The sequence below is a fragment of the Miscanthus floridulus genome, chromosome 11 (assembly GCF_019320115.1).
Source record: "Miscanthus floridulus cultivar M001 chromosome 11, ASM1932011v1, whole genome shotgun sequence".
In the NCBI taxonomy this organism is placed as follows: domain Eukaryota; kingdom Viridiplantae; phylum Streptophyta; class Magnoliopsida; order Poales; family Poaceae; genus Miscanthus; species Miscanthus floridulus.
Window position 1 is genome coordinate 77,426,522 of NC_089590.1, and position 19,709 is coordinate 77,446,230.

The 19,709-nt window shown below is 47.2% G+C and overlaps 1 long non-coding RNA gene and 1 pseudogene across 1 annotated transcript; both read left to right on the forward strand.

The window, feature by feature from the left end:
- Nucleotides 1-6,962: 6,962 nt before the first annotated feature.
- On the forward strand, nt 6,963-16,781 carry LOC136493654 (uncharacterized; annotated as a pseudogene).
- Nucleotides 16,782-16,852: 71 nt separating this feature from the next.
- LOC136493655 (uncharacterized) lies at nt 16,853-19,501 on the forward strand. The gene is made up of 3 exons (XR_010768411.1): nt 16,853-16,958; nt 18,344-19,210; nt 19,318-19,501. It is a non-coding gene; the product is annotated as an uncharacterized lncRNA (long non-coding RNA).
- Nucleotides 19,502-19,709: the final 208 nt, after the last annotated feature.

Here is a 19,709-nt window from a genome sequence, read left to right on the forward strand (position 1 = left end):
TGTGGTAGGTGGGGATGAGACCGGCGATGCCACCGAGGGGTGCGGTGACCGCATCCGCTTCGCCTCCCGTTCACCGGAGGCGTCCACGCTCGCCGCATGCTTCCTCGGCACAGGAACCATGGTGCACCTCTCCACCTCCTACTCATTGCTAGTAGACATCGCTGTAGGGTCATGACGCTCCGTCGAGGTCACAATGATCTCCTGGCTTTCCTCCTCCTCAGAGAAAATTATGTCATCCACCTCTGTGGGATCCTCCGACTCAAGCTCTGACTCGACGTCGCTCTTATTTTCCCCGGCCTTCATGCGTCGAGTGATCTCCTTCTCCTTCTCATACTTCTACCGAGCCACCTTGGCTTTTTTCTTCTTCCTAGCATCTGTCGCCTCCTTCTAGGTGGCCTGTCGAGCCGCGCCCTCTGGCCCCTTCGGAAGGTGCGGACAGGAGTTGTAAGCTTCAAGTCCCTACAAAACAGGTGACTCAAAATAAAAAAGTAGGAAAGCAAAGGGGAAAAGAACACGTAGTAAAGAGAGGGGAGCATACCAGTTTGGACACCACCAAGGCATTGAGAGGTCCGGGCTTTCCATCAACCTTCTCTTTGGGCTTCAGCTGCAGCACCCAATCAAGGCGACTCCAGACCTCATCATTCGGCAGCTCCTCCAGCGACGCATGATCGAGGTCCAACGAGCCATCATACCTCCACATCGGTCATGCCCTCTCCACCAACGGAGTGACCCGATGGTGGTAGAGGGTGTGGAACACCCGCACCTCGTTAAGGCCGCACCACACGAGCTTCTGGAGCTCTGCCTCGATGATCTTCACCTTCTTCTTCTCCCAATGGGAAGGGCCCCATGACCAACTTTCCCGCCTCTCCAGCCTTCTACCGGTGAACGCTAGGAATGGAGCCTCCATCGGGTTCCTGATATAGAACCACTCCCTGTGCCATCCCCGATTGGAGTCACAAGGGAGGTACGCGGGATACGAGCCCCCCGTGCTTGATTTCTTTTGTAGGGCGAAGCCCCCCACCGACATGGCCTTAGACGGATCCCCCACCAACAAAGTTCGCCCAGAGAATAGCTGCCGGAAGAAGTCTGTGTGCGGCTCCATTCCGAGGAAGGCCTCGCAGACGGTGACGAAGCCAGCGATTTGCAACACCCCTGTTGGATTGAGGTGCTGCAGCTCAAGACCCCACTCATTGAGGAGCCTGCACAGGAACTAATGCACGGGGTATCCTAACCCTTGCTCATGGAAGGCTAGAAAGGAAACCACCTCGCCGAGCTGATGTTGCAGGAACTCCTCCCTCCCATGAGCCCTCCAGTGCACCACCAACTTCGGCGGTAGAAACCCCTTTATAGCGAAGGCCTCTAGCACCGACTCCCTCACAGCGGATGACCTCTAGTCCGACATTTCGCTTTGGGTTCGTGAATGAATTTGTGAGTTTTCTCCTCTCCCTCGCTCTCTCTCTTTTCTCTCCTAGGAACCGCCACGGCTCTCAAACGCTCTCGGCAAGAAGGAAGATGAGAAGAGGCGGCAGATGAGGAATAGGTAAAGGAATGGGGCAAAAAGCCTTCTCCCTTCTCCTACTTAAGGAAAAGGATGCAGTAGTTAGGGAAGGCACGCCGATCGGGGAAAGGCGAAACGACAGGCGAAAAAACCTCTCCCTTCCCCATTTAATGCAGATGGAATACAATGGGACGTGCCCTGACTGATGAGACGTGCCCTGCCCGACAGAATGGCGCCTGATCAGACGAGACGTGGCCTAGGTATGGCCCACCACTACTACACGCTGGGCGCAAGAATCAAAGCGCCACCACGCGCAGGCGGCTCTCCGCTTCCCCAAGTGAGACTTGGAAAAATCCAAACAACGAGATCTCCGCCAGGAGTAGTGTTTTCCTAAACGCTAAATGGTAAACAGTCGGTCACCTACCGTTTAGCCATTATTCGGGCAAAACGTCCCATTAAATGGGCTAAATGGCCAATTAAACGGGTGATTAAACGGAAACGGCGCACCACCGTGTAGCGTTTACACGGTGTTTAAACGGGCTAAACGACCGTTTAGGTGAACAGTGGCCAGGAGAGACAATCGGGCTTCCTAAAGTCGATCGAATGGCTTAGGTAAGGAGCAAAAGAACGCCCCATATAGGCCATGCCGACTCCATCATGAACGACGAGCACGGGTCCCGGTCGGATATTTCTGATTGGAGCTCTCCAAACCCCGTCACTCGAGTCATCAAGGTAACACTACCGACCCCCACTATTTCTTTATATAATCATTCTTACATTCATACACACAGTCATTCCATACGCCCATGCCCCCCGAATCATTCGGGCCCTGAATCGCCCGGGGGCTCAGGAACTAAAGCATCGCACATGCGGCGAAATGCATCACGACGCTCCGTGTTGCATCACAACGCTCTGTGTTGCATCACGAAGCGGCAGTTGCCTCATTCAACATGAGCAACGACCGACCAGGGTTCGAAGGTCGGTCCACGAAGGGCTTAAGGCCGCCCCACGTCAAACAGAGCCAGGGGAGAAAATGTAGATGAGTCCCGTGCAGCCGTCACCCAGTCTACCCCAAAGCAGACAGGGTCATCTCAACCTTCTCATTCGATCCTAAACCTCTCGCCAAACTCACATAATCTCCATCGAGGGGAGGCCAGCAGGCCACCCGGGTCGATCTCCGGAACGACCCAGTCATCTGCCGGGTTGCAGGTAAAGGAGTAGCGGAATGTCACAAGAGAGCTATGCCGACCCCGTCATGAACGACGAACCTAGATTCCACTCGATCATACCTGTTAGCGTGCTCACCGAGCGCGTCACTCGAGCCCGAGCGATCGAGGCAAGCGACAAAGCTCAGCCCTCCGGTTGTGAGAAACCGAGGACAGGGCAACGCACAAAACTCAAATTGACCCCTACCAAGCCCAACGGGGCTTGGGGGCTCAAAACACCAATGCCTAGGTCTGCGACCCCAAACTCGCCTCATCCTCCGGCTACGCTTCGACTGCACACCAAACGCTTGGGTTTGCAACCCTAAACTCGCCCCATCAGGATCCACAACTCCGACTCACCTGATCCCATGACGTGCATCGACGCCAGGATCCACGAGCTCTATCTCATCCAATCCCTAAACTAATTGCCTTGACTGCGCGGTACTGCAACAATGCTAGGATCCACAACTCTGACTCACCCAATCCCACGGTGCGCACCGACGCCAGGATCCACGAGCTCCGTCTCAACCGATCCCTAAACTAACTGCCTCGATCCCATAGCATGCACCGACGCCAGGATCCACGAGCTCTGTCTCACTCGATCTCTAAAACTAACCACCTTAGCTGTGCAATGACACCTTGGTTGACGACTCCGTCTCGACTAAAAAACACGCACACACGCCCGCTGACAAAACCCCCAGGCAATCCTACTCGAATCACCTGGGGGCTCAGGGGCTACACCTACGGGTGCGCTCACGCGCACCCACTGACAAAACAAAACCTCCCCCGCTGGCAACACGAAACCCCTCCAAACGATTCTACCTGAATCGCCCAAGGGCTACATCCACGGGTGCGCTCACGCGCACCCGTCGTCAAGACAAAAATCCCCCAAATGATTGTATCTAAATCGCCTCGGGGCTAGGGGGCTCATGTCGGGTTCATAAACCCAGGGTCCCTCATGGACCGGCTTCCCAATAAAGGCTCGGCCCAGCAGGCAATGTTGCAAACGACGCACAACTCATGGGGTGGCCCAAATACCTAAACGACAGACTAGAAGGGTGATCCAATCACCGACCAAAAGGCCTTGCCGAGGAGGAACAACGCCCATTTCTGACTCTAGCCCACCACTCCGACTAGAGCGCTCGCTTCGGTCTCTAGCCTGCCTCCGGACGACCTCTCCGACCGAAAGGCCTAGCCAAAGCACTACTTCCGACTCCGACCCGCGTCTCCGACTGGGGATGCACCAAACCTTTGCTCGCTGCTCTTCTCCAACTGGCGCATTCAGGGTCGACTGGGACCAACCGACCGGGGATGCCCGCTTGGTAAGGACAAGAAAACAGACGGAGAAAGTAGGGCAGGGCGCATAAGTCAAACCGGAATACCAGGGACCGTACCCTGTACACCTGCAGAAATAGTACTCTACGACCTCCCTGGTACGACAGAACCCATGCAGTGTTGTAGGCGCCGATATTTTCCCCTACAGTATTATGGGCGTCATTAACTCCCATACGGTAAGACTCTCCCCACATGCCTCTGGGCATCGATAGTGTTGTGGGCGCCGGCATTTACCGTATCGGGCGAACATGGTAAAACCCCTTGCATGCCTCTAGGTATCTACAGTGTGGCAGGCGTCGTGTCTGCTATACCCGAAGAAGACAACACAACCTCCCACGTGCATCTGACATTCAATAGTATTGTAGACGCCTACCATCATCTTGTACTCGCCGGTGTGGGCAGCAAGACTTAACAGCATACGTATTCTCTCCCTCTCACTTGTAAAGCCATCCCATTCATCTATAAAAGGGATGAACTCTCTTCCAACAGGTTGATTAGATCAATCAAGTTCACTTGTACACAACAGCAGAACCACCAGGTTCAAACCACGAGCACACGCTCGAACAATTAGCACATAGCGGGGCTCCCGTCGCTCTCGATCCCTCTAACCAGAGTCCGACCAGACCTCTTGTACCCCTATCTTTCTCCCTCTCGTTTGTAACCCCACTGCAAACTTCGAGCACCTGAGCTCAGGAATAAAATCACCGACCGACTCAAACTGGACGTAGAGCACGTTGCCTGAACCAGTATAAACTCTGTGTCATTGAGTGCTAGGCCACCTCCGATCACAACGTACGGCAAAACTATAAATATTTACGTGTTGGTCACTTTCTGCACTGACAATATGTAATTTTAATCACTAATTAAAGTCAATAGGAACTTAGTTGTTGACTTGGCAAGAACCAGTCCGTGAGCTAATGATTATGGCAGTAGAGTCGTTGATGATTACGACAGTAGGCCTCTCTCAATTTTTCGCCAGTATATACAACATGGAGACATATTTACTTAAATTGGATTGAACAACAACCTGATTAAGATTTTTTTATCTCAAACCTGCTTAAGATTTTACTTTACTAATAGTACGAAAAACGGAAGAGTACTATATCGATGATATGAAATAAATACACTACAAACATATATTTCACGGTATATCTAATAAACCTATTTTGATGTTCATGTTTTTCTATAAATTGAGTCAAAATTAAGATAATTTAACTTAGATAATTCTATGAGTTATTTTTTTCGAACAAAGTACCACATGTTGTACTCTTTTCTGCTTTGCAATTCTAGAGTGTGTCTTGTCATATGTTGGTATGTGATCTACTCCCTCTGTCCTCACTTATGTGTCCATTGGACGTCCTCCTAAGAAGATAAATGAATCTCTAAATCAGGACACGTGTAACATCTAGATTCGTAAAAAGTGCTCTGAATCTAGACAGCAAGAACCATATCCAAAACGAGTAATAAATAGGGAAGGAAGGAGTAGATAATTAGAAGAGATGTATTTTAGGTTCGGACTGGGATATAGGCTAATTTTTTTGCAGAGAATTTTGATTGGTTCTCATTTACTCTCTCTAATAACTGTTTCGGCATAATTTATCGTACTGGTACTGTACTTCCATGCTTTAACGTATACATATTTATTGAAAAAGTTTTACTCTGCTCGAAAAAAAGTTTTACTCCCACAACGAGCGAGTACAAGGGGGGCCAGTGCACTAGGAGTCTAGGACACTGAGCAAACCCTGTTCTTTACTGCAAGAGAAAAAAAAAATGCATATCACCACACAGGAACGCACAGTGCAGAGCGCGTAGGTGCTTGTTTAGTTGCAAAAAGTTTAAAAAAAGTGCTACAGTAGCTATTACATCGAATTTTACGATACGTGTATGGAGCATTAAATATAGATGAAAAAAACTAATTGAACAGTTTGGTTGGAAATCGCGAGACGAACGTTTTGAGCCTAATTAGTCCGTGATTGAACACTAATTGTCAAATAAAAACAAAAGTTCTACAGTAGCCAAATTCCCAAAATTCATAAACTAAACACGCACTAGGCAAAGAATCTCGAACTGTCTCAAAGAACGAAGCGGGTATCTAAACCAAAATAGGTAGCCAGAGATCTAAAATTAGTCTTTAATAGAGTACTTATACGAGAGACCTATTTTAGATTGTTTGAGAGGCACAATCCAAATATGGACATCCTCTCTTCTGGAAACCAATTTGCAGAAATGATTCTCTTTTGAGTCTTGTTGTTGGAGAAGATGTCGAATATATATTGAACCTTTTGTCTGTAGCGTTATCCAGAGAAGGAATAAGTTTTGTATTTTGGATGTTATTGGCGAAGATAGCCTAAAAAAAAGAAATTCTGAAAGAACACATAATCCTTGCAACAGATTCGATGCCATGGCTCGTGAGCCCTGCCCCTGCGCCCCTGCCCATGGCTGATGGCTCTCGCGTGAGGCGTGACAGGGACGCATGCATCCTCGGTCCTCATGCATGGCAACATTCTTACACCCCCATGGCGACATCGTCCTCGTTTCTAGCAGATCAATGTGTCCTCACAAGATTATTCGGTGCGCTGGGATTATCTACGTTTTTTTTTCTCTTTCGATACGAGAACAAATAAGAAATAAAATCCATTGATTTTTCTGCTCACACAGACTTGCGCTGGCGCAAAGCAAATTGTCATATAAATTATCAGGAACCTTTATGTTTATATTTTCTCTGCCTGTCGACAGTTTTAATTGCGTAAACTTTTTTTTAAAAAGAATGGGAAGGAATGCCCGCGGCATGATGACATCCTGGGTGCGCTCTATAAAACCGCGGAGAGTTGTGCACTGTGTTGTCATCTCCCGCGCCGTCTTGTTTGTGTGCTTCCGCGCTTAACGCGTACGCGTGAGTGTTGCTTCTTCTGTGTTCTGTCGCTATGGGCTCCCTGACCACCGCGGACGAGCCGTTATTGCCGCCGCTCAAGTACCCTTAGGCTCGCCGGGACGACGACATTGTCGACGCCTACCATGGCGTCCTTGTGCCGGACCCCTACAGATGGTGAGTCTTAAATATTTATGTGTGTTCCTGCTATTTCTTGCTATCTTTCTTCCCTATATTCCTTCGAGGCATTTTTGCATTTGCTTGCGCCTTCAGCCCTTCAGCGTTTTGGAGATTATGGTGGTGTTCCTAGCACTTTGTCCGTAAAATTTGCTTCAATAACAATTTGCATGCCTAGGGTGTAGAGAAACGCATTTTGCACGTTCAATATCCGGTTCTTAGTGTAAAGTGAACGCCACATAGCTTTTCTTCGGGAAAAAGCAGTTACTTTGCTATATTTTCGTGTTCCAATCTACCGTTTTTACTATAAACACGCTTTGAGATGCTACCGAAATGACGACTTTAATGGATAATCCAAGAAGACAACCTGTGCCTTACCTAATTAAATGGTGGTAATTTATTTTATTTTGCTCTTCAAAAAAAAACTCGGGCTGCGGGGGCAGTCCCCGAGCTATTTTAGCTTAAGGTAGAGGACTCTCATCTTAACCCGAGAAAACCCCCGAACCCCATGTCTAGCCCGCACACAGGGCCCGTTACACGGTGAGTGGGTCAGTCCTTGTAACTGTGCTTTGGAAACGCGGGAAAGGCGAGGGCATTTTTTTAAACCTCCGACCCCGAGATCGCCCCCGAGGGGGTTCGAACCTAGGTTGGCAGGGTGGGAGCCGGACATCCTCTCCATCTGGACTAGGTCTAACATCTAGAAGTTTTGCTCCATCTTTGAATAGCGAGAAATTTGGAATATATGATGGCAATATTCAAAGATTTAATTGAAAACATTGTTGGGTTTTTCCCCCTCACCAAAATCGCTATTTCAATCAATACAGAAGGATATAAAAAAGACTCTTGTAGTTACTTTAAGGAACATCCAAGATATAGAGAAATAGTTAGAGTACAAAAAGATATAGAAAACGGTTTTATTTAAATAGTTCTATAATGGTTTTCTCAATCCTTAGAGCGTCTTCTTGACAAACGTTAAAGCTGCACCAACAGGTAATAGTGAAAGTACATTCTATATTAAGAGCAAGTATAACAATAATTCAAGCTATTTAGTATTTTTACTAATGTAGAGGAGAGAATAAAAAAGAGAGAACCTACTCTGATATAAACAATAAGTTGGTATGGAAGCCTATAATAATAGGTTTAGATAACAAGTGAATGTAAGGAGGACTAAAAAAAGTAAAGGTGAGAAATGGATAAAATATTAATAAAAATAAAATAAAAACAGCTATCATATAACTTGGTTTTTATAGCTCAATTTATACTTCAACACTTAGCTTTATTATTGGACTTGTTCTTATAAATACTTCCCCGTGCTAATCATCGTTTCTCGAAAAGATTGCTGATTTCTCACCATGGTGGCCGCATCTCGGAGTACACGACTACACGTGCACAGTGCACAGTGCACAGCGCACTAGCTACTCTGTGTACATTGGTCACTACCGCAGAAAGGGGCACGGTTTACACTGCCGGTGCCGGATCGCCACCCTGACCCAAACCACGCCAAAACTGACAACCTATTTGATTAGAATAGATTGGAGTACAAGCAAACAAATCCTAAAATAAATTATTACTTATAGTGTCACAAATTTTTGAATTAGTTATGTCTGTAACAAAACTTGGTATTGGCTCTGACGTATCGCCCTAACGCACCATCTTTAACATAGATTTACAGTTATCGAGTGAGCTATAAAAAAATTTCGAGCTCAAATATTGCCGCCTCCTAGAGTGACATATGGAGCCCACTCATGAGTGTGACAATTTATCTTTTTCATTTTTCCTTCTTTTTTTCTCCGCCTTCCTACTCACCGAAAAAAGTCTAGTAGAGACGGTCCCCATGAATATATCATGGGCACCACCGTGGATTTGAGACCTTATCCATACACATACATCTAATTCATGAAGTTGTTGCTTAAATTTGGAAGAAATAATTAGAAAAAAAATTATATCCCTCTCATAGATTGGATGCATGCGTGTGGACACCCCCTGAGTAGGTGGCGTGGACAGGCCTCTTGGTGTTGTCATCTTGAGGCATCTCTCGAGCTCCTCTGGCGTGAGTTCTCCGCACAAGTGGTTGGGCCACCTACCAAAAATAGGTGAAAAAGAAGACCAGATCGGGTGAAGGTTTCCCTCTATGGGTTGGGAGGCCGAGGTTATTGCTCTTTTTTTTTTTGGCATGTCTCCGATCCTATTTCCAATAATAACCTTTTTTAAAAAAAATTGGGTTCTGAGTTTAAGTATTCTAAGTACCAATTTGTAGTACACAGATACCAAGTCTCATAGTTTAAATTTGATATCTCTTAACACCTTCGCAATATGAATTTCCTAAAAAAAGAGAATAAGGCTTAGTATGAAATGAATGCAAAAGTTTGGAAAACAATTAATTAGTCATGCGTAGCTTGTTCATTCATTCTCAACTCGTCAAATTTTAGTCCTTAGTAGGTACCATCAATTTATAATTCGTCAGATTTTAGTCCATTGGAGATACCAATTTTTATACCTCCCTATGTACAATTTTATTTTTTTGGTACCCTCTACTGACGGTAGAAGTAGAACCAACCTCGCCAGAAACATAAACGAAACTTAATCCTTCTTTCTTTTTTCAAACTAAACTTAGTGAACCTTTTTGTTCCCTTTGGTTTAAAAGAGTCTTTAGACATATCGTGCTGACACACTGTTCTGCACCGTGAATCCGTGATTAAATAAACGTACGTCATTAGGATGGAGGAGCTGGATTCGAAGGAGGTGAAGGAGTTCGTGGACGCGCAGGCGGCCGTGGCCAGCGCCGTGCTGTCCACCTGCGACCACCGCGGCCGCCTGCGCGGTCAGCTCACCGCGCTCTTCGACCACCCGCGCTTCCGCGCGCCCTTCAAGCGCCGGGGCAGCTACTTCTACTTCTACTTCCACACCCCGGGCCTCCGTCCGCACAGCGCCCTCTACGTGCAGCGCGGGCTGGGCGGCGAGCCCGACGTGCTCCTGGACCCCAACACGTTCAGCGAGGATGGCACGGTGTCGCTCGGCATGGTCGGCGTGAGCGACGACGGCGAGCACCTGGTCTACGGCACCAGCGCCAGCGCCAGCGACTGGGTCACCATCAGGGTCATGCGCGTGCGCGACAAGGAGCACCTGCCCGATACGCTGTCCTGGGTGAGCAACTCATCAAGCCTGACGAGACGAGCTCTCTGTTGTTGAGAGTTCCATGTTTTTCATTAATAATACAAAAATGAATTTTGCTATATTTCATAAAAAATCACGATGCAGGTGAAATTCTCGCGCATCGCGTGGACTCGTGACGGCCGAGGTTTCTTCTACTCGCGTTTTCCGGCTCCAAGGTTAGTGCCGAAATTTGTAGTTTTATTTACATTGCTCGTTCTGAAGAAATGGCAATTGTGTTCCAAGCTTCAGTTGGCAATGTTGGTGCTGGTGAGCAGGGAAGGTGGTGGAGCGATGGATTCTGGGATCAAGACTGACGTCAATCTCAACCACGAAGTCTACTACCATTTTCTTGGAACAGAGCAGTCACCGGACGTGTTGTGCTGGAGAGACCCTGACCATCCCAAGTACATATACGTCCCTGAAGTCACAGAAGACGGCAAGGTATGTATGCTGGGCCAGCTGATTTTTTTTTTAAATTTTGGTGCAAAAAAGGTTCTGCACCTATGCTGTGTTATCACTGACAGCATGGAAGATAATCGTAGTCTGATGATATCTGTTGTTACCTGCCGCAGTACGTGATCCTTTCAGTTTCGGAAACGTCAGAGCCGGTGAACAAGCTCTACTACTGCGACCTCTCAGCTCTAGCTCACGGGCTGGGCGGCACGAAGAGCACCCATGGCAACGGCATGCTCCCCTTCGTCAAGCTCGTGGACAGATTCGAGGCCTACTACGGACTCATCGCCAACAACGGCACCGAGTTCACGTTCCTCACAAACAAGGACGCTCCAAGGTACAAACTGGCGAGGGTCGACGTCGACGACGAACCCGAGTCGTGGACCGACGTCGTTCCTGAACACGAGAAGGCAGTCCTGGAATCGGCATGCGCCGTCCATGGCCACAAGCTGTTGGTGAACTACCTGTCGGATGTCAAGTACGTCCTGCAGATGAGGAGCTTGGTCACTGGGGAGTTGCTTCATGACATACCCATCGACACTGGCAGTGTCAACGGGATCTCCGGCAGACGATCCGACTCCGAGGTGTTCATCGAGTTTGCGAGCTTCCTTACCCCCGGAATCATTTTTAGGTGCGATGTCAGCGCTGAGATCCCAGAGATGGACGTATACAGAGAAATCTCAGTTCCGGGCTTCGATCGAAACGAGTTTGAAGCAAAGCAGGTAACTAGTCTCTAACTGTACGTAAACAATGTTTTCACTGCTGTCGCATGACATGATCATGTTGGGATAAAAGGGCAAATACAATGCACAATTAATCCCTCATCTTACGATGAATCATGAGGAGAATATCTACCATCAGATCAGCAGCGGAAATAAACAATCACATGCACAATAGACACAACGATTTACGTGGAAAACCTCCTCAAGGTGAGGAGTAAAAAACACGGGACCAATCGGTCCACTCCAAGCTTTTCCAGTATAATCAATAATGGGTACAATGAGTCTTCTCTAGAGCATCTAGAGGATTACACCAGTAGCAACACATTAATCAAGTTACAAACTTGGCCTCAGCTACAACCACAACCTTTTAGCAAAGAGGAATAACAGTAGCCAAACAGAGAAGTCACAGATTATGTCCTCCTCGGTAATCAGTTCATATCTCACAAACTACAGCTCCACTGTGCACGAATTTTGGTAGACAAGTAGATCCACGAGTCCCCTAACTACTAACCAAATTTTAACTTAATCGGACACCGTTTGACCACCCAAACAAATCATCTACCAAAAACTACTCTGTTCTAAAACTGCAGTGACCCGAACTGACAAAACCCCTATCAAATCTGGTACTCTACTCAACCAATCCTCAAACCAACTTAAAAGATCGAAGTACTCTAAGTGAGGAACGATCTCACCAAGTTTGGTGCCAATCCAACCATGTTTGAGCCACCAATCACCGGTTTAAAGTTGACCGGTTCAGAGCCACGAGATCTGGACAGATTTTCCTTCTTCTTCTTCCTCTCTTCTCACGTTGTGGTGTGTGTGTTCTGCTCTCTCCTTTTTCTCAGAAGCAACAGCTCTCTCTCTCTTCTCTTTGATGTCCTTCGAGTGGAGGCTAGGGTTTTCTCTCTTTTATGCTTCCCAAAAGGCAATCTCAACCATTAATTTAAAGACTAGATCAACGGTGCACAAGCACAGGACGTGGGCTGTTTTGCTGGGCTCAATTTGTATCCTCCATGTGGAGGGATAGCCCAAGAGATCATTGGAGTACATATGATCGAACTATGCTGTGTTGTTGTTTTTATGTTCATTCATTCAGGTATTTTATCCAAGGATGGAACCAAGATCCCAATGTTCATCGTATCCAAGAAGGGCATGGACCTGGACGGCTCACACCCAGCGTTACTGTTCGGCTACGGCGGTTTCGCCATGAGCATGACGCCGCAATTCAGCGTCACCCGCGTGGTCCTCATGAGGAACCTGGGGTTCGTGACGTGCGTCGCCAACATCAGGGGCGGCGGGGAGTACGGCGAGGCCTGGCACAGGGCCGGGTCGCTCGCCAATAAGCAGAACTGCTTCGACGACTTCATCGCCGCCGGCGAGTTCCTCGTCTCCGCGGGCTACACCAGCCCGGCGAGGCTGTGCATCGAGGGCGGCAGCAACGGGCTCACGGTAGCTGCCTGCATGAACCCGGTTAGTTCCCCTGTCTCAGTTCATACATGATGCACTACAGAGAAATGAACAAGATGCTGATCTGTTTGTGGGTTGGGTCGTGTGGCTGCAGCGTCCTGATCTGTTTGGCTGTGCCCTGGCCCATGTGGGAGTGATGGACATGCTACGGTTCCACAAGTTGACCATAGGTACGGTTCTGCCTCTGTTCTTGAAGGAAAAAACACAACTTGTCACGAAGAACTAGTCTCACTGCAAAAGGTACAGACTTCTCACGAATCTGCTCCTCTGCATCTGTTGTACGGGTCGTGCATGGACTTGCGACTTCGGGTGTTCGGAGAACGAGGAAGAGTTCCACTGGCTTATCAAGTATGGCGCTGGCTTCTTATTTCTCTGAACGTTCACGTTGACTGAATTTTACTTTTACACTTGCCTGTCGTTGCACCTGCTCCTACTGTCTGTTTTCACAAATTCGCAGTCCACAGACACACAGAGAGTCGCCAATGACGCATTCGATCATGCAGGTACTCTCCCCTCCACAACGTGCGGCGGCCGTGGGAGAAGGAGAAGTGGGCGGCAGCGGCTGCCAGCGGCGCCTTGGGCGGCCAGTACCCTCCAACCATGCTGCTGACGGCGGACCACGACGACCGCGTCGTGCCGTCGCACACGCTCAAGTTCCTCGCGGTACGTACGTGGTCTCGAGTCTCGACTCGATCGGCTGCCCTCTTCTTTTTCCGTAGCCCCGTACGTGTCTGAGGCGTCGTTGCTGTGCTGTGTCCACTCGAATTCGAATCCAATGCGATGATCTGGCAGACGATGCAGCACGTCCTGCGCGCGGGCGCGGAGGGCAGCCCGCAGACGAACCCCATCATCGCCCGGATCGAGCGCAACAGCGGCCACTGCTGTGGCCGCTCCACCCGAATTTTTTACTATTTGGCTATTTTTTTTAAAAAGTTTCTCTCAAATAGACGCCTGACGGAAAGAATTCCAGAAATGGACCTTTGGCTCGGCGTCAGAGTGACTGGCGCCGAGCTCGGCGCCACGGTAACTGGCGCCGAGGTTCTAGGCACGAGGAAATGGCTTGCCAGGGGCTCGGCGCCGTAGATCTTGGCGCTGAGCTCGGCACCAGTCACTTTGGCGCCGAGCCCCCTAAATATCTACCGGCCAGTCCTTCTTCTCCATCTCGCCCTAGCCGCCTCTGCCCGCGCCGTCATCGCTCCACCGCCGCGCCCGCGCCCACGCGCGCCCGCCCGCGCCGCGCGCGCCCGTCTAATCACTCAGTCTGCCAGTGTCGTCCTCATCCTCGTCTCCATCATCACACAGCACAATCGGTGATTGAACGGTGCGACCAGCTCATGATCTATGGTCATCTAACTTCTTCTCCTCATACCTTGCACGAGCCACCTCTACAACATGTTTTCCGCTACAACCAATTCCTTGATGTATAAAATGCAATCAGTTAGCAACTCGATAATATTACATTTAAAACCAGGCAACGAAAAAAAGGTTTTTAAGCACTCACTGGCATATAATGTAGCAACATGCTCGTTCAAGACCTGCATCTGTACTCTTGTCTCCTCCCTTGCCTCATTCCTTGCCCTCTCCTCCTCTAACGTCGTCCGCCTCTCCAATCCCCATTTGTTAAGCCCAACATCGATCGGGTTACAAATACCGCGCTGTCTAGCAAACTCACACATCTTTTCTTTGTGATGTTTAACGAATAGGTTGACGTAGTCAGGTCCATATCCCCTCTTTCGTGCAATTACTTGCCTCTTCTTCAGTTCATCCAAGAACTTAGTTTGACCATCATAACATTCCCAACTGTATTTCCTAGTGCTCTGTTCAAAACAAATATTATATCATATATGTCTTAGCAAAACAAACAAAATACGATTTTATGTTTACCAAAAAAATAATGAACCTGATCATACTCAATCATATGGCCACAATAATGACATATTCCAAGCTCCGAAGGAACTAGGCCATAGTTGGATTTTACACCATATTCGCATATGACAGGAGGTGCTTTGTAGATTACCCGTTCTTTCTTCTTTTCCTTAACTCTCTGCGGTTCTTCCGGCCAATGGTTCTTAGGACCATATAATCACTTCTTGAAACGATACTTCGCCATTGAATACACCTAAATAATGAGACATTAGTACATAAACACATATAGCTTAAGATTTTAACACATACACTTTGCACTTACTTCATGCTTGTTTGGACACACAAACTCCAACGTATTCTCAGGGTTTATCACAGCTCGATCTCCGCAATCGCACAGAGGAGGTTCCTTGAGTCGTCTAACTACGGCTAGGTGCTTCTCCTTAGCCGTCATTGCCGGAGGGTTAGGGGGGTGAAACCCACCGCTTGAAGTGCTCACGTGGATGTCTCCCTCTAAACCAATCGTCGAAAAAGAGGTACCTAGAATCAAACTTGTCTGCACCATCGATTCACTGAAAGAAAAAGCACCTCTTATGGTCCTACACAACGATATTCCAATAAAATATTAGTACCATACTTAAACAAATAAAGAAAAAGGATAGTACAAATAATTTCTTACATTAAACTGACTACATGTGTAGAAGCAACGCGCGGCTGTGTCCGGATGTTTCGATTGAAAAACATGGGCCGGGAAACCACAGTCACAGTTAGGGACAGGAAGGTCAGGAGGAACAGGGGCATCTTTGCTAGACGCGTCGGGGTATAATTCTCGAGGACAACCCTATTTTCACCAAAACTTCTTCCGAAACATTTCTTGCATCTAACAAATAGGATGCAATTTAACAAACATAAATAAAAATATCACAACAAAATATCAATGAGAACCATAACTACAATACAATCAATTTCATTCTAAGAACCAAAAGCAGTTAACATTATACCCTAAACCTAGGGTTTCTTATTTCATCCACAACAATAAACCCATAATATAACTACATGCGGCTTGGTTTGCTAGCTTTTTCCACACCTTGAAATAAACCTACGGTTGTATAATACATATATTAAGGGATACAATGAAACCCTAAGTGATGACGATTCTTAGGTTCAAAAATCTGACTAATATGTACCGAATCGATGCGAGAAAAATAAGGAGGTGAGCGAGTATACCTTGCTCTCGAAGATCTATGGATCAAATCAAGGTTTTCAAGGTCCAATATGTCGATTCATGAGGTAGAGTGAAGTGGCAAGAAAAAAACTCAAGGAGAAATAAGAGGAAGAACGCTCGGGGAAGAAGTGCAGGCTGGGTTAAATGCAGGTGGCTCAGCGCCATTCACTCTGGCGCCGAGCCCCTGGTAGGCCATTTCTCCGTGCCTAGGACCTCAATGCCAGTGACCGTGGCGCCGAGCTCGACGCCAGTCACTCTAGCGCCGAGCCAAGAGTCTATTTCTGGAATTCTTTCCGCCAGGGGTCTATTTGAGAGAAACTTTCAAAAAAAGGCCAAATAGTAAAAAATTCGGGTGGAGCGCACAGCAAAACGGAGCAGTGGCCGCCGTTGCGCTCGATCCGGGCGATGATGGGGTTCATCTATGGGCTGCCCTCCGCGCCCACGCGCAGGACATGCTTTCCCTACAGAAGATCATATGCTCTCTCGCGCCCTGCTTTTCCCTGCTTTCTCGTGCACGGTCCTTTGAACTGAATCGCTCCGTTTTGCTGTGGGTGGCAGATCGACGAGGTTGAGGATCGATACGCGTTCGCGGCGAAGATGATGGTGTTAGATTGATCTTTAATTCTAAACTAGGTTCAACAACTTAGTTGGGCTTTTGATCACGCCATGATCGGGGGCGTCCAACCCACTATGACTAGAGGGCCCTGTCACATTGCGCAATAAATAGAGGTGGGGTCAGCGGCTCTAGACATGAGGTTTGCCTGAGCTACCGTTCTCTACCGAAATCCCTAATACGATCTAGAGGGGCGCAGCCAGTGACAGGAAGCCACCAGCCGCGCCGTCACCGTCTCTGCATCTACACCGAGGGGCTGCTACGTCGTCGGACTGCCCTACAACCGCTACTGCACCGCCGCCCTTTGACTCGACACCGTCACTGGGTTATCGCTAAGCACTGCGATGGCGAGCCCATCTTCATCCAAGGCGGCCGAAGGTTTGCACCCTTCACCCATCTCTTTCTCTTGTTCTATCTACTGCTACTGCACTAGTAGATGTTTTAGGACTCATGATTTTATTTAATAGCAAATAGACATGCTAGTTCTATGCCTAGAGATCCTGCTTAAGGTCTAACAATGGTACTAGAGCCAATTTCTTCTAGGGCTTTTAGATCTAGAACGAGTGAACAATAAGAAACAGAGGATCCATTTGGATATGAGAAAAGAAGAGGGTCACCGAACCCTAACCCTAATCGGGTGAAGAATAGAGAAAAGAAAGGGTCTCGGATCTCAAAGTCGAAACCTAACCCACGAATCAGTCATGGGGAAGATGAACAGTGAAACCATAACCCGAAACCTAACTCAAACCCTAACCCTAATCCCCAAATTGGACAAATCCGAGAAGAAAAGAAAGAAAAATCAAAATAGATGAAGAAAAGAAGAAAGGGGAAAAGGGGAAGGGGCCTACCTCGCCGTTCACCGCGCTGCCGCCTCGCCGGTGCGCGGGAAGACGATCGAGCCGTGCGAGCTCCGGCAAAGGGCACCGCCGCTAGTCCGCTCGATTGCGGCGCAATCACCCGCGTGGGGAGCGCGCGCGTCAGCGAAGGGGTCGGCGACAGTGCCATGCTTCACTGCGTCTGCTCGGTCGTCGTTCGCTGCTGCTGCACTGAGGAAGGAGAGCGGTGAAGAGAGAGGAAGGGAGGCAGCAAATGAGTTAGGGTTTCAGGGGAGGGCGTCGCGTCGCCGTTTTTGATTGGCCGAACTCACCGCGCAGCCGTCGGATCGAAACGGACGATGCCGGTTGATCGGGCCAACTCACGGCCCAAGCGGGCGAGCGCGCAGCACGGCTTTGCCGGCCTAGGCCCAGGTTGCGGCCTGGGTGCGGGCAGCGCACGCGCAGAGAAGTGGGCCGAGCTGGTTTTTGTTGCTGGGCCAATGAACAGTGCTGAAATTGAGCCAGTTTTACTTTTTTATTTTTCAGTAAAAGTTTATTTCTGGAAAATGGATAAATGGCTCAAAGAAAATAGAAAAGAGTTTTTTTTCCTGTGGGTAAAATTCATTAAATTAAATTATTTTTCGCTACGTATTTAAAGTTGTTATTTTTATTATTAAATTCGAACCAACATGAGAATTTAATTTTGAAAAATAGATATTGTTTTAGTTTATTATAATATTGTTATTATTCTGGCCAACGTTGATTAATGACAATATTATGATGTTATTTATGAGTTTTATCATGTATTAATTCTATTTTTGTCCAATGGTGATATAGAATTAGTGTAGAGGACAATTGTATGTTTTAATTTTGATCAACGTTGGAACTAAGGAATGCAATTGTTATTATTATGTTTGTGTTCTCACTCCATATGAATTGTGTTTTCAGACGGATATAACTTGATGGATTGTATCAAAGAGATCCTCACTCTCAAAGGTGACAACTGTACGGAGTGGAAGAAAAAGATTGATCTGGCCTTCATCTTGGCTGAGGTGAACTGGATAGTCACCTCATCGTATCCCACTGAGCATGTGGCACCAGTGAGGGAGACAAATGAGGCTGATGCCGCTTGGACAACTAGAGAGTGAGATTTTGCATCCCAAAAGATGTCCTATGATCTTGAGCATAGGAAGTGGGTCACTACCAACAAAAAATATATGGCTATGATAAAGAACACGATTGAGCCTGCAATTGTGGGCTCAATCCTAGAGTGTGACACCGTCACCAAGTATCTCGATAGAATAAAAAGTCAGTTCACTGGCTCTTCAAAGACATATACTACCTAGCTGATAAAGCAGCTCATGATAGAGAGGTACTCTGAAAATGGTGGCATAAGAGAGCACATACTAAGGATGAGCAATTTGGCATACAAGCTAAAACCAATGGATCTAGCTTTTAAGGAAGAATTTCTTATCCATCTGATTTTTGCTTCCTTGTCTGAGAAATTTGACATTTTTGTTGTCAACTACAACATACAGCTTAAGAAATTGGACTTAGAGAGGCTCATGACTATGTGTGTGTAAGAGGAGGAGAGAACGAAAGCTGCCAATGGTGGCACTATTAATTATGTGAAAGACAACAAGAAAAAGAATAATAATACTAACTCCTTAAAGCTAAAGGGAAAGGGTCTCATGCTGTATCAGCCTCAGCAGAACAAGTTCACAGTAGAGAAAGACCAGTGTCTCAATTGTAAGAAGATATGACATTATAAGAAAAATTGTCCCGATTATTTAAAGATGATCATAGCAAAGAAAGGTAAGAACATTATTACGTTCATAAATGAATCCATGTATGTACATTATTCAAAATCTACTTGGTGGATTGATTCAGGTGCAACTGTTCATGTTGCTAATTCTTTACAGGGACTCCGTTCAACGAGGACTACGCAAAGAAGAGAAAGACACGTTAAAGTTGTAAATGGAGTCCGAGCAGATCTTAAAGCCGTTGGCGATATTTCTCTAGAGCTTGCTGATGGCTTCACACTTTTACTTAGAGATGTACTTTATGTTCTCACTTTACAGAAAAACTTGATTAGTGTTTCATGCTTGGACAATGATGAATATGATTGCTATTTTAGAAATGGCAAATGTAAGATAACATTTAATAATGCATGTGTTGGTCTTACTATCTTACAAAATGAGCTTTATTTGTTATCACTACGTGATGATGTGAATGTTGTATGTGATGATAGGAACATTGAGAATGTATCCTCGTCTGCGGATGTAAACAGAAAACAAAAGAGAACTCATGATGC